The 13,466-nt window shown below is 41.2% G+C and overlaps 1 pseudogene; it reads right to left on the bottom strand.

Moving 5' to 3' along the window:
• Nucleotides 1-406: 406 nt before the first annotated feature.
• On the bottom strand, nucleotides 407-3,133 carry LOC9272006 (probable aldo-keto reductase 3; annotated as a pseudogene).
• Between the last annotated feature and the right edge of the window lie 10,333 nt (nucleotides 3,134-13,466).

The following is a 13,466-nucleotide window of genomic DNA, read 5'->3' as shown; positions in this document are numbered from 1 at the left end:
CTATATGGGGAGAGTTTTTTTTTTTACCGCCCATCAAAACTTTGGTACCTCGCAGGAGCAGACAAGTGGCCAGCATCGTATCAAGAATTTGTTCGCAGGCAGGGCTAGCTAGAGATTACGGTGTCGATGCGGGCACGCGAGGACGAGAAGATTGAAAGGCATCGATATACAAGTGCTCATTTGTGCGAGGGAGAGGGCTTGAGTTCGTTTCCAATCGTGCCCCCATCAATTCGACTGTTCGATTTCATCTGGTACCTTGAGGTACTATCTGTTGGACCATAGCAAACCTTGTATAGGGAACATCTCATATTAAGAATTTATTAACACACACAACACAAGTGCATATTTCACAACGCCAAGAAGGATAATGGAGGCATAGCCACACTTGTGTAGTTATCATTCAATCTTATTCCTTCCAGGACGACAATGGCGGTGTCTCGGAGTCCCTCTAGGTGGTGAGGAAGCTGGCGTGGTACCTGTCCCCGCGCAGCACGTCCGCCGCCGCCAACGACTCGAGCTCGGCCATCTCCTCCGCCGCGAGGCGCACGCCCAGCGCCGCCACGTTCTGGTCGAAGTTGGCCACCCTTGGTGGTGCTGGTGCCCGGGATCGGGCAGACGTCGCTCCCCTGATGATGCACCCACGCCAGCGCCAGCTGCGACGCCGTGCAGCCCTTCCTCGTCGCCATCACGCTCACCCGCTCGAAGATCACCGTGTTCTTCTCCATGTTCTCCGGCTGGAATCTTGGTAGATCCTGGAAGAAACAGAAAATGGCCATTCATTGAGTTTGCAAATTTTGGATAGTGTCATGATTGATTTAAGAGAGATGACGGTGGTCAAATGGATTGTTATATACTACCTCCGTGTTTTAATACATGATGCCGTTAACTTTTTATCATACGTTTGTTCATTTGTCTTATTCAAAAAATTTAACTGATTATACTTTATTTTGTTGTGAGTTGTTTTATCACACAAAGTATTTAAGCATAATTTATATCTTATACATTTGCTTAAAGTTTTATTTATATCTTATACATTTACATAAAATTTTTAAATAAAATGAATAGTCAAATATATGTATAAAAGTCAACGGCGTCATCTATTAAAAACACGGAGAGAAAATATATATGGGCAAAAGAAACCTTCCGGTAATCTTGTTCGGACTAGGGATGAAAGTGGTTCGGATACTTTCCGTCTGTCCGGACCAATTTTCCGATTCGGCCGGCCGCCTGCCCCGCTCCGCACCGCTCTCGGCCGGCCGCCGCCCGACCCGACCTGCGCCCTGTGGATGAGAGGAAGTGAGAGAGAGAGAGTAGAAAGTGTGTGTGTGAGAGAGAGGAGAGGAAGAGTCAAGAGGATAAGGTTGGGGTGAAGAAAATGGTGGATTTTTTTAATGTAAAAATCAATTTTCATTTTACATGTGGCTCTTTAAAACGAATTTAAAGGCACTAAATCAACTCATATGAAAAAAGTTGTTAAAAACAAAGTTGTATAACTTATTGAGATCTATCATTTTTATTTTGGTCATTTCTCCATCCGAGTTTGATTAAACCATATAAAATTTGAATTTAAAAATATAAGAAATTCAAATAATTTTTCGGGTAGTAAATGATTTCAAATGAAAAAATTTTCAACAATAAAGTTGTATAACGCATCAACATCTACAACTTTTGTTTTGGTCATTTTTCTATATGACTTTGTTTGAACCGTTTGAATTTGAATTTCAAAATATGACAACTTCAAACAATATTTTGAAATACTAAATGATTTCAACTGAAAAAGTCATCAACAATAAAGTTGTATAACTCATCAAGATCTATAACTTTTATTTTGGTCATTTTTTCATCCGACAAAGTGATAGTAACATTGTTCATAAAATTTACATCTATCTCATTTGTTTCTATAAACTATAAGAGAGATGTGTAAACTTTTTGAATAATACTACTATCACTTTATCGGATGAAGAAATGACCAAAATAAAAGTTGTATGTCTTGATGAGCTCTATAACTTTTATGTTCATGACTTTTTCAGCTGAAATTAATTACAGCTTCAAAATATTATTTGAAGTTTTGAAATTCAAAATTTTAATTGATAAAATAAAGTCACAAGAAAAAAATTGCCAAAATAATAGCAGTAAGAACACAATAACATGATAGAGCATGATTTTAAAAACATTTAGGAAAAAAAAATCATCCAATTTGGAGTTCATATGAGTGAGATAAATTAGTTTCAAATTTTCAAATTTTATTTTTGCATACGGCTTCTTAAGTCATCCGTATGGAAAAATTGATTTTTCCATGCGGGTCCTTAAATGGTCCACAAACAAACAAATAAAAAAATTCAATTCTGAAAAAGAACCACTCAAATTTTTAAAAACTTTCAATTGAAATGTTCAACCCAAAATTTAAAATATTCAACCAATTTTCAAAAATTTCAATGTGCTTACGAAAATTTCAGCTATACACATTAATTTATTTGTTTCATGATAACATAAATTTGTATGGAAAATAAACATAACATTTAAGAATACTGATAAAATTTGAGAATACTGATGTTTTGTTTTTGAAAACTAATGGCTACATCTCTTCCTCGTTTTAAGAAGCTTATTTTGAGGGGTCTTGATATTTTGATAATTATACATTACCGTATTCGTTTCGATTCATATTCGCTTCGTATTTGTATTCGATAATATTCGATTCTGTTTTCGTATCCGGGTTTCCGATTCCGATTTTGATTTCGAGAAAAAATATGAAAACGAATATGATAGAGCTAGTTTCCGAGCGTATTCGATCCGTTTTCATCTCTAGTTCGGACATTGTGCCTACTATTTTTGGGCCACTGGACAAAAAGCCGACAATTCCAATGCCGAGTTCCCTGAAATGTTCAGAAACATATGTCCAATTGAAAATATTATGAAAATTCACTCTGGGCAGATTAATATATATTGTTTGTTATGTTGACCTGCAAGTTGGGATTATGTCTTCTTCAGCATCTCTTGACCACAGAGACCACTCAAGCTGGACAGCTGTGATGGGATGCACTGCGTGTGCTCTTCTGATTGTTGATGCCGACGCTTCAGACAGTCCAATGTACTTTATCTTTCCCTCTTCAACCAGTTTCTTCAGCTCCCCCATCTGCATATTAACACATCCAAGTTTGTTGAAAACTTGAGCACTTGTTTCTGCCTATGCGGACTGTGATATACTCCCTTCAGTTTGACTGTTGTTCATTCATTTAACTGCTATTTTATTTAAAACTTTTATACAATTACGTAAAAATTGTAAGCCAAGCTTAAAGCACCTTTAAAAATAAACTAGATCATATCAAAATAAATAATAATTATGTGAGTTTCTAAAAAGATAAATGGTTAAATATATATACAAATTAAGGTCCAACATTAAAAAAGTGGAGCGAGTATATATTATACTTTCTTTTCAAACTCATTTTTTTGTGCTTTTACATCCTATCCATGTGCATGGGCCAGGAAGATATATTAATTTTAGTGTTCAGAACATTTTGACGGTGAAGAAATCGAAATCTGTCGACAGATATACAGCAATTCCACGGAAGAAAAGATCATTCTCATACACTGGTGGAGAAATGCTTTGTATTCCCAGTTGGTAACCCCCTGTAGTCCCGGTTTTCCAATCGAGACTACGAAGGTTTAAATACTTGACACTAAAGATCGATCTTTAGTCCCGGTTGGTAACCCCTGGACTACGAAGTTCAAATACCTGGGACCAAGTTTTTTTTCTTTTTTTTTTTTTGCTATTTTGTATATCTCACGCCCATTATATCAAATCATTCACAGCAACATAGTTCAACATAAATCATTCAGAACAATATAGTTCATTCTCAACACAGATCGAATCACACTTTAAGAAGGAAAAAAGAAAAAAATCCGTGTAGCCGCGCCGGCCTCCACCGCTTGCCGCCGCGCGCCTCCGTGCCGGCCGCCGCCTGCAGCTGCCGGGGGTGGTCTGGCCGCCTCCCCTCCTGGATCCACCGCGCGAGGCTGCCTCCGCCGCCGCCCGGCCGCTGCCACGCGAGGCCACCGCCATCACCGCCCGGCCGCCTGAGATGTGAGGAGGAGGGGGAGGAGAGGGGAGGGGGCGGATCCGGAGGAGGAAGAGGAAAAGATGGGGTGAGTGAGGAGAGGAGGAGATAAATGTGAGGGAGGAGAAGGAGACTAACTTATTAACTGATCCCATGCGCCTCCTCCTCGATCACGCGCGCATGCCTGGTCCTCTCCGCGCATGCCAATCTTTTTTTCTGGTTGTTTAGCAACCGAGACTAGAAATAGATCTTTAGTGGACTAAAGATAATAGAGGGGTCTGACACCGCCTACCGTTTTTTAACCGGGACTAAAAATTGATCTTTAGTCTTGATTGGTATAAAAAAAGTAGCTCTAACCTTTTGATCGAGACTAAAGAATATCGTTAGTCCCGGTTTTTATTGCATCCGGAACTATTGTGGAATTTGATTGACCGACCAAAGATGGTTTCTCCCGTAGTGAGAGAAGATGCAGCGCCATTGCACTGTAGTGTGTGCTGCTAAAGTGTCTTGATGAACAGTAGGGTGATCACCTGAATTTGTTGTTAGGCGTCACCAAATATGTCACCAGCCGGCTAAGGACAATAAAGAAATGGTCAGGGATGGCAGACGGACAGTAGTGCTTTGTAGCTCGATCCGTATATTTGCACCATAATTTGTGACAAGGTAACGTCAAAAGGCAGATCTAATTATATTGTTCATAGATCCAATTAATTATATATGCTCGCTCCATTTCACAATGTAAAGTAGTGTTTTTAGTTTTAGGACTGTCTAGGTGATTCTCACACATGACATTCAATGATTTCAATTGCTTCATCTTTTTTTTCTTATCGAAAAGGATGAACAATATATTTTAACATATAGAAATAATAACAAAAATTACAGCTCATAACCTTTACAAAACTAGTTACAAAAAGTTCAATCTTAGATAAAAATAAAGTAAAGCCATATCTAACATCATAAGTACTGTTAAAAAAGGTAAACATACACACGCATACCAAGTACAATTTTAGACTTAGGAGTGTGCAATTTTAGGCTTTATTTTTTTTTAATATATGATGTCTGGTTTTAAGCGAACATGCATGTATAAGGACGTTACATATGTGACGCAGTGTATTAGTGAATTATTAAATTAAATTAGATAACTAGAAACCAATTAAATCTCTCCTTCGAAGTAGACTTTTGATTAGTAGTACATGGACACTCCAGCCAATCATTTATTAATTCTACACACTACTCTAACAACCATTGTGCGGGTAGGTATAATGTTTCTTTCTTTTTACTAGTCATGCGCATTACCATGGAGAAAAGTGATTGTATGACATACTATGTTTACATATTTATCCGACATTGTTTTTTGAAATAGATAATTCATTATTGGTTAATGAATATGTGATTCTTTCATGAGAATCTTTATGTTGTATGTTACTATTTATAAAGGATCGCTGATCAAATATCATATATGGAACAAATATGTTTAAATGATCAACACATGTATTAATTGATGATCATGTCTCATGGATCATGGTATTGAGATATTAAATTAATAATATGGACACATGTTGGGGAATATGTTATTGGATAGCCCCAACATGAGACAGTGCAAGAGCCATATGTGCCGTGTCATCAATGATTTCATTTAGTATTGGTGTTGAGTCCTTAGATCTTAGATTATCATGACTCCCAACATGTGTAGTAGCTTACTTAGTAACTGCTAAACGCAGCATGCTCCGTAATTGGGTAGTTATAAAAGTATTCTTCGGGTATGCTACGAAACATGTAGTGGGATATGAATAATAAAGATGGGATTTTCCCCTCCTATGGAGAGATATCTCTGGGCCCCTCGATGTTATAGATTATAGAAGTGCATAGCCATACCAAAGGTGACTGAAGAGTCAATCACAAGTTACATAATCTATCACAAGTTCGAGTGAATGATTGAGCTATTATAGGATGGCACATATCTAGCCTTGAGCTTAATAGATATCGTGAGTCAAAGGGTTCATACAAGTATACAATAGAGGTCCAACCGATATGATCTTTGTGTATGCCCAGTCAGTCAGTACATTCTGCTAGGGGCCGCTGTTGACACGTGGACCGAAAAAGAATTTTCGGGTTACAGCCGAGTATGCATGAACCTATAGGGTCGTACGCTTAATAGGTCGGAATAAGAGGATTGGATGGAGATCCAATATGAGCATAATTCGGATAGGGGTCTGAATAGGAGTCCTACGGGCCTTGAAGGCCCGAGTCATGGATCCTATATATTCGTGAGGGGTGTGACTGGTGGAGGTATTGAATCACGTGAGAAACCCTAGCCGCTACTCTCCTTCCCGAGAAAAACCCTAGCCGCGCGCGGGTGCTAGCGCATCTGCGCGTGGCGTTCCGTCTCTGTACAGTAGAGGCGCCGCTGCATTGCGGTGCTGATCGGCGTGGTACTACGGCGAGGAGAATGCACGGGAAGGAGAAGGTCGACCTGGTGCGATCGACAACTTCCTCTACATCGACGCGCGCTACATCGCGAGGGTTCCTTTGCCTTCTTAGCGCTTTCTTCCGCTGCGCAACACGTCGAGTGGTAATGATCTATGATCTAATACTTGCATGGTTCCTAGTTTACGTGGTAGAAAATTTTGATTTATGCTATCGTAGCCTTCGCGTATCCTAACAGTGGTATCAGAGCCGCCTTGTATAATTTATGATTTAGATCATTGCATATAGTTGATATGCGGGCGTAGTAGATGAGATCTATTTTGTAGTAGATGAGTACTTAGATGATCGGAACATAAGATGGACCGATAGGCACATGGGTTGATGAGATCAATCAGTATATGTGTTGGTGACTTCACTAGAATGTCTGGTACTCACCACGGCCGAGCATGATTGTGTTCATCGGATAGTCCGATGTCCACTGGAACCGCACGCATTGAGAAAAACGAGACAATGAGATTGACTCAGTTTCGGCACAATTTGATTACACCGTTAAGGTTTTCATATGGCGAATCATAGATGAGATCTGTGTACCCCGTGACCTTTTCAGGATATGACATGGTAGGATAGATTCCCTCAAAAATTAAGTGTAATTTATGCTCTTCCAATAATTGCACCTATTACGATTGTGATCATAAGTGATGGGTTTGCCATAGCAGAGTCTCACTTTTTATCATGATAAAATAGGATAGATGTTAGACATCTATATGCGGAGATTATCGGTTTACTTGACAAGGTTATCAAAACGGTTTTGGACCTTGAGGCATATGTAGGATTGGACATGGAGATGTCATTCCGACAGCACAAGAGTCACATATGATGTGATTGGTAAGGTGTTGCTTAACTATTTTGATAGTTGTCTAGCTGTGATGTAAAAACTCACTGGACACTAATAAAATGAGGATCTTGACTCACTATGTTGTTAGAGGGAATTTTGTTTCACAATATATAGTGGGAGTATCTTTTGTTCAATTGTTTAAGGAAAGATTAAATGTAGACCTGGAGGGAGAGAGATCGAGGCCCACCCTGAAGGAAATTTGTAGAGGAAGGAGGTGGCCGGCCACCGGCAAGAATACGACGGGACGGCGACGCAGTTGCCTCCTAGCGACGGTGGCTGCGTAGGTGGAGGTGGCGGTGGCCATTGTCGTAGGATGTGCAAGAGATCGGCGCTACAAAAGGGCGAACGAGTAGTAGACGCCACCGGGGTCGGGTGAGGGACGGGCGCCGCTGCTGGATCCGGGCGGGGGATGGCCGCCGCCGGTGGATCTGGGCGAAGTGCGACCGCTGGCGCCGGATGTGGGAGGGGGACAACCCTGCCGAGCCCGTCGTCCGCCGCTGATGCATCCCGTCACCGGATCCGCCTCGCCGCCGCTCCTCCTCGTCGCCAAGCCGCTGCCGCGCGACTGGGCTATTCGGCCACGACCCCGGGCGGCACAACTCGAGCAGCGGTGGGGAAGGGCGGTGGATCGCCGTGGTGCAGCGCAGAGGATGGCGCTCACCTCCGCATGACACCACGTCATCCTCACAGCTCGCCAGGCGCCTGACGTCGTTGCCTCTCCTGCTCGTCGCCGGTTTGTGGTTGTGCCGCTAGATCCGAAAAATGTGGATGAGGGAGGAGGTGGACGGTTTCTACAGAGGTTAATATAACTAGTAGATAGAGTTGATGATAAACGAATTACTATCTAGGATTGAGGTGGGTTACTAGGAGTGGAGGGCGCAGGTGTGGGGTGCCTACCGAGGGGGTGGGGTGGGTGGGTGAGGGTGCCGTGGGGGGGGAGGGGGGTAGGTTGTGAGGGGGAGTGTTTTAGTTATTGCGCACCCCAGGTGCGGTATAGTATGTCTATATATATATATATATATATATATATATATATATATATATATATATATATATATATATATATATATATATATATATATATATTATAGTAAATTTGTTTGGTGCTCCATGGTGTCCGGGCTCCATGATTCAAATTGAGTTATATACTCAATTCAAATGAGTATGAAATTTTTTTAAATGTTTAGGTATTAACATTAACTACTTTACTAACTAGTTCAAACTAGTTTGAACTGAATTTGAACATGTTTTTATTAGAATTTGATTCTAGGTATATAACATCCAAACATATAATTAGTTAGGTATATAATATTGGATTGTGAAATAAAGTTAAATTTGAGTTGTTTTGTTGCTAGGTATAGGTATGAATCGAATAATTATAACTATGTACATACTCACAATTTGAAAATTTTGGAAATTTTAGACATATATATATATATATTATTTATATATATATATTTCTATATATATATATATATATATATATATATATATTTCTATATATATTTCTATTGTAGATTACGGCAGCTCCTACATCATCCAGTTTTAACTTGCGGTCTATTCTTGAGAAAGAGAAGTTGAATGGAACAAATTTCGTGGATTGGTATCGCAACTTGAGAATTGTTCTTAGGCAAGAGCACAAAGAGTTTGTGCTTGAAGAGCCTTTTCCAACTGACTTGCCGAACAATGCTACTGCTGCTCGGCGTAGGGAGCATGAAAAGCGATGCAATGAATACCTTGATATAAGCTGTCTCATGCTTGTTACTATATCCCCTGAGTTTCAAAGACAATATCAGACATTGGATGCTCATACGATAATCACGAGACTATGTAACATGTTTGAGTACCAAGCAAGAGCTGAGAGGTTTAATACCTCAAAGTCCTTGTTTGCGTGTAGGCTTGCAGAAGGTAATGCAGTGAGTCCAAATGTGATCAAAATGATTGGTTATACTGAGAGTCTAGAAAAGCTTGGTTTCCCCCTTAGCAAAGAGTTGGCTATTGATTTGATTCTCCAGTCACTCCCTCCCAGCTTTAAGCCGTTCATAATGAATTTCAACATGGATAGGACCTTGGCCGAATTACATGGGATGCTAAAGACTGCCGAGGAAAGCATTAAGAAAAACTCTAACTATGTGATGGTTATGCATAAGTGCAAGCCCAATAACAAGAAGAGTGGTCAAAAGAGAAAGCTAAACTCTGATGAGATCACGAGTACTAGCAACTCTAAGACCAAGGTTCAAAAGACAGGGCCCGCTAAGGATGCAGAGTGCTTCTTTTGTAAGGAGACAGGCCATTGGAAGAGGAACTGTAAGAAATACCTAGAGCAGTTCAAGCAGAAGCAGTAGGATGGAAAGGGTTCCACCTAAGGTATTAATGTTATAGAAATTAATCTTGCTACTTCCTCTACTGATTCTTCGGTAGTTGATACCGGGTCAGTTGCTCACATATGCAAATCATTGCAGGGGCTAAAAAGAAGTAGGAGTTTAGCAAGAAGCAAAGTGGACAGTCATATGGAGCAAGAGTTGCTGCTGTTGCGGTCGGCACTATGCCATTATCTTTACCATTAGGATTAGTTTTAGAGTTAGATAATTGTTATTCCATTCTAGCTTTGTGTAAGAACGTTATCTCTGCTTCTTGTTTGCAAGCATAGGGTTATGGTTTTAGATCAGTGGACAACGGTTGTTCAGTCTATTATAATGACATTTTCTATTTCCGTGCACCCATGACGAATGGCTTATACATTGTGAATCTTGATGGATGTTCAGTCTATAGCATTAATGTCAAAGGCAACGTCCTAATGATTTAAATTCTACTTTTATTTGGCATTGTCGCTTGGGTCATATAAATGAGAAACGCATGGAGAAGCTTCATAGAGATGAACTTGTACACTCTTTTGATTTTGAATCATTTGAGATATGTGAATCTTATTTACATGGCAAAATGACAAAGGCACCTTTCACGGGTCAAAGTGAAAGGGCAAGTGAACTATTGGCACTAGTATATACTGATGTATGCGGACCAATGAGCTCAACTGCCAGAGGTAGTTTTGGGTACTTTATTATTTTTACCGATGACTTTAGTAGATATGGTTATGTCTACTTAACGAGGCATAAGTCTGAATCCTTTAAAAAGTTCAAGGAATTTCAGAATGAGGTACAAAATTATTTGGGCAAGACAATCAAGTATCTACGATCTGATCGTGGTGGAGAATACTTGAGCCTTGAATTTGGCAGTCATCTATAGAACTGTGGAATTGTTCCACAACTCACTCCGCCATGAACACCTCAATGGTATGGAGTGTCTGAATGGAGGAATCGTACATTGATGGACATGGTGCGATCAATGATGAGCCAAATTGATCTCCCGCTAAGCTTTTGGGGTTACGCTTTAGAAGACAGCTGCGTTCACACTAAATAGGGTTCCATCAAAATTTGTAGATAAGACATCATATGAGATATGGGCAAGGAAGTGTCCCAATTTGTCTTTCCTAAAGATTTGGGGCTGTGAGGGGCTATGTAAAACGTTTGAGATCGGACAAACTCACATCTAAATCAGATAAATGCTTCTTTGTGGGGTATCGTAAGGAAACAAAAGGATATTGTTTCTATAAACGGGAAGAAGGCAAAGTGTTTGTCGCCCAACACGGTGTTTTCTTGGAAAAAGAGTTTATTTCAAAAAAGGATAGTGAGAGCATGGTGGGACTTGAAGAAATCCAGGAATCACCGGTAAACGCTTCAACGTCCACACAACCACAACAAGTTGAGCAAGATGTTGTTCAATTGGTTGAACAAGTTGTTGTTGAACCAGCTGTGGAAGCGCCGGCTTCACGAAGGTCCGATAGGATATGACGTACACCTGCGAGATATGCGTTGTTAACTACAGGACAACATGATATATTGTTGTTAGACAACGATGAACCTACTACCTATGAGGAAGCAATGGTGGCACCAGACTTTAAGAAATGGCTTGGAGCCATGAAATCCGAAATACAATGAATGGATGACAATCAAGTTTGGAACTTGGTTGATCCACCTAATGGTGTAAAAGCCATTGAGTGCAAATGGGTCTTTAAGAAAAAGACAGACGTAGATGGAAATGTTCACATCTACAAGGCACGATTGGTGGCTGTCACACCCTAAAAATCCTGAATTTATAAATTGTTGTTTAAATAGAATTATTAGAAATGATTTTAAAAGCCTAGAAGAAAAGATCTAATTTTAAATAATAAATTCCAATATAAAAGTGGGCCAGATAAAATTTTATTAAATACTTCTATAGTTCCAAGATTTTTCAGGAATTTATTTGAGTCAAGGAAGTATTTTTAATAAATGGAATTGCATTTCATGAATAATTTAAAAAAGAAAAAGGTTTTAAAAATCCTCTTTTCGCTTTGGGCCGAAAGTCGGCCCAATTCTCTCCCTCTCTCTCCTCGGCCTGCTTGCACCCGGCCCAACCAGCCCACCGAGTCGAGCCGCCGCTCACTCTCCTCTCTCCCGCTGACAGGTGGGGCCGTGATCTTCCTCGCGCCGCCCAGCCGCGCCCTAGCCGCGCAAGCCGGCGCCGCCCCCTTCCAAAATTCGCCCGCATCTTTCCATCTCCGATCAAATCAATAGAGGGGAAATGATCCTCGGGATCCCCTCTTCCTTTTCTCTTTTGGAATCTTCGGCTAATTTCGTTTGGAAATCGTTGGATTCGAGCTCGATTCGGATTCGTTTTTTCCTCCTAACCCTAGACCTTCCATCGCCGTTGTTGGCCGCCGTGGGCCTACATCGCCGCTCCTAGCCCCTATATAAGGACACTCGGGACCTCCTCTTTTCGTCGCCACCCTCGCCTCAGCTCGCCGCCGCTTGTAGCGCCGCCTCCACGACAACCCGTGCGCCGCTGTCGCCGCCGCGAGTCCAGCCGTGCGCCGCCGCCGCTCTGGTCGTCGTCGTCGCTCGGGAAGGCCACTGTTGGGTTCGCCAAGTCGTCGCCGTCCTCGTCCTACCCTCCGTTTCCACCGAGGATCGCCGGAGCACCGCCGTCGTCGTCGACCCGAACGCCTCCGCAGCTTCGACCTCGTCGCCGTCGCTGTCCGTTGCCGTCCGCCGTCGTCCAAGCCCTCAGTGAGTTCGCCGCGTCGCCCTCTACGTGTAGGTGCCCTCCGTTTGCGCCGCCGCGCCATCGTTCGCCGGCGAGCGTGAGTTGCCGAGCCGCCGCCGGTGATGACGTCATCGCTGACGTCAGCGCCGTGTCATCCGTAGACCCGTGGTGGATTAGATCGATCTCGGCCGTTCGTTTTGTCTAGATTAGATCTCGGCCGTTCGTTCCGTACACCGTCCCCGTGCACCCGGTCCACCGTTAACCCGAGCCTGCTGACGCAATAAATCATTTTTTCCTTTTCAAAAATAATTCTTTATTGCGTCATAGTTCAATTAAAATCTAAATAAATGATTTAATCCGATTTAATCTTTAAAAATTCATAACTAATTCATCTTAACTCGGATTTAGTTGGTTTAAGTCTCTAATTTTTTCTAAAATTGAGATCTACATGTTAAAAATATCCAAATGTACTATTCATGATTGTTTATGTGCTGTTTTGGTGATTTTGCTCTTTTATGCTTAGATTCCGACGTTCCCGGAGTGTCCGATTTTGCGGGAGAAGACTTTGAAGAGTTCCATGGCTAGCAAGGCAAGTCACACAGATCCCAAACAATCCTTTGAGCATGTTGATTTCGTTTAAAACTATTGTTTCTATTCAACTACTGCATTTATTTTCGAATGTCATTGGGTGGGAATAACCTATTGCCTTTGTTATAGCCCTTTGATATTGATTATCTATACTTTGTCGTTTGATTAATAATTGGATTAGCTAGAACATTATATGGTTTTAGCTAAAAGTGTTTAGGATGCTTAGCCATGCTTAGAGACATTAGCTCATATAAATGGGATAACTTATGATTCACTATTATTTAATGATGGCTTAATGATAGCTCACGATGGTTAATCGTGATTGGTTAATTAACTAATTTGCCAACTAAAACTTGATACTGGTGGGTTGTGAGCGCATGATTTTGATGGTCGTGCTCATGACAATTAAGGACCGGTTC

The sequence above is a fragment of the Oryza sativa genome, chromosome 4 (genome assembly GCF_034140825.1).
Source record: "Oryza sativa Japonica Group chromosome 4, ASM3414082v1".
NCBI classification, from domain to species: Eukaryota; Viridiplantae; Streptophyta; class Magnoliopsida; order Poales; family Poaceae; genus Oryza; species Oryza sativa.
This window is presented reverse-complemented; position numbering and strand designations above follow the sequence as displayed.